Source organism: Acanthisitta chloris, unplaced genomic scaffold (assembly GCF_000695815.1).
Source record: "Acanthisitta chloris isolate BGI_N310 unplaced genomic scaffold, ASM69581v1 scaffold45772, whole genome shotgun sequence".
NCBI classification, from domain to species: domain Eukaryota; kingdom Metazoa; phylum Chordata; class Aves; order Passeriformes; family Acanthisittidae; genus Acanthisitta; species Acanthisitta chloris.
Genome location: NW_008659598.1, coordinates 1 through 2,320, shown reverse-complemented (window position 1 = coordinate 2,320; position 2,320 = coordinate 1).

Below are 2,320 nucleotides of genomic sequence, written 5' to 3'. Positions count from 1 at the left end.
TCCTGCTCTACGCCGTGGTTTTGGCTCATTACTTTATGAGAGTGAAAGCATTACACAAGTATCAGGGAAACTATCTTTCAGATCTTTCCAGCTCAGCCCCCAGAAGCCAGTGCAAGTTGGAACAAAGGCAGGTGCTCCCAGCAGAGCAGTGTGAGCCAAACAGGCAAATGAGCCTCCTGGCCTTGGAAAAGAGCAGAACTCTGCAGAGTGGAGGTTGGGAGAGGCTCCCCAGCCTGCCAGGAACACATCCCTGCACCACAGGGAAACACTGGAGCATTGGGCGAGTCAGAAACACATTGCAGTGTGGAAAAAAAACTACCACCCAAACCCTCAAACCCTTTACCTTCAACTGTTCCTGGTCCCATGTACTCTCCTGGGCTTGAACATCCATATGCTCTCCTGGTGCTGGTCAGAGGTGTGGGCTGAGAGGTGATCATTAGTGCTAATGAGAGATCCTGTACCTGCAGGAGGGTGCTGTGCTCTCCCCAGCATGGTGCTGGGCTCACTGTGGGTACCTGATCTGGCTTGGCCATCTCTCATCCCCATGGACAGTGGTAAGAGCTCCCACAAACCCTGACCAGAGGGTCTGCAGGACCTCATCCAGCACCAGCAGAGTGCTAACCCAGAGGTCTTTGCTTGCTGGTCTAACTTCCAGAGAGGCTACCTGGGAGCAAACCAAGAGCCCACTGAAGTCCTCTGGTTTTATCCTGCCCCACATCCTGGTGGGGGTGGGGCTGAAGAGGAGCACCTGTCCCTCGTTCTCACACTCCTCAATGCAGAGTTCTATCAGGTGTGAGCAGGACCACCCATGCCCTGCCAGGGCTAGACCCTCGCAGAGCCCCTGATGGTTCATCACATATTTGTTTCTTTGTGTGTCACAAAATACTCCGCATCAGCTCCTCACAGCTCCTGAGCTGACAGAGGAGGGGTAAGACACCTGCCTTGCCCTGGGACGCTGAATGCCAGAGGAGATGCCAGAGCTCCTTGAGCAATACCACTGCTCTCTTGTCCCAGGACAACACTTTCTAAACACATTCTCAGACACAACGTCCCTAAAAGGCTGTTTTTTCTCCCCAGTACTGGGCTCTGACAACAGTGAGCACTGCATGTACAGCAGGGGAGGGCACTGGAGCTGGTGGAGACCTCCTGCCACGTGTGCCAGTCTGCAGGCACTAGCATGTCTGGGTGGCTCAGCCAGCACGAGGGAGATGGTGCCCCAGCAGCCTGGCTGAGGCTTCAAAGGCTGTGGGATGTCCTCAGCCACCCTGAGCTTTGCATGCCCAACCGCAGGTTCTGCCCCTGGCAGTTGGCATCTGTGGGCATCCATCCTCTAGTGCCGGGAAGGTGCATGTGACATCACCTAACATCTTCTCTGCCACAGCATTTGAGGTCTCAGCACAGAGTGGGATTGCAGCCAGTACACCCAGAGCAAGCCGTGCTTCATCTCCCAGTGCATTTCCAACACCAGCACTGGGCTGGTGAGGGTGAGACCCCCCAGCAGCCCTACAGACCCCCAGCTCCAGCCTGTCCTGGGCACCTTCCCCAGCCACAAGCATTGCCACGAGCCCAGTTTGCCCAGTGTGTTCCGTGGGTGGCAGTGGGGCAGCTTTGCCTTTTGTTTTTCCTTCCCTTTGTCTGTCAGTGTTGGAGGTTTCCTCTGCTCTGTCTCATTTTTGGATGGAAATGCAACTTCCCTCCAAGCTGCTGCTGGGGACCATCCTCTCACCTCCCTGCCCAGGCCAGCTCACAGCCCTTCCTGCCTGGATTTTGCACAGTTTCACCTCTTTCAGATGAATAAAGACTCGACATTATACGGACTAGATCAGCAAAGGACGTTAAGAATGGACTGGAACATAACTGCAAAATACAGCATGTCCAATCCAATTTTTTCTAGCAAATGAAACGGATCTGGTGGAAAATAAATACAGAACTTCCAGGAGCAGCGTCCTTGAAGAGCATTTGAGGAGGATGAAGAGATTTGAATGGATCAACCCTTTACACCTCTGCACATCCCTCCTCCCTCCCTTAAATGCCATCTTTAATAGAAATAAATTAGAATAAACGATCAGCCCTTGCCTCCTAAAGACAGGTGGCAGGGTAATATTAAAAGAAATGAATAAAAATTCATTTAATGAGCATTGTTAATTAAACCTGGAAATCAAAGAGGTCTGAGTTGTGGGAATTCAGAGGAAAAATGAAAATGAAGGGAGCTGTAGCTCGGGGCAGGAAGAGTGGAATTAAATTAACTGCAGTGTGGGGTTGTGTTTGTTGATGTCGATCACACATCACAGTGTGTTACGGCTGGGGGTGAAGGGTTTGT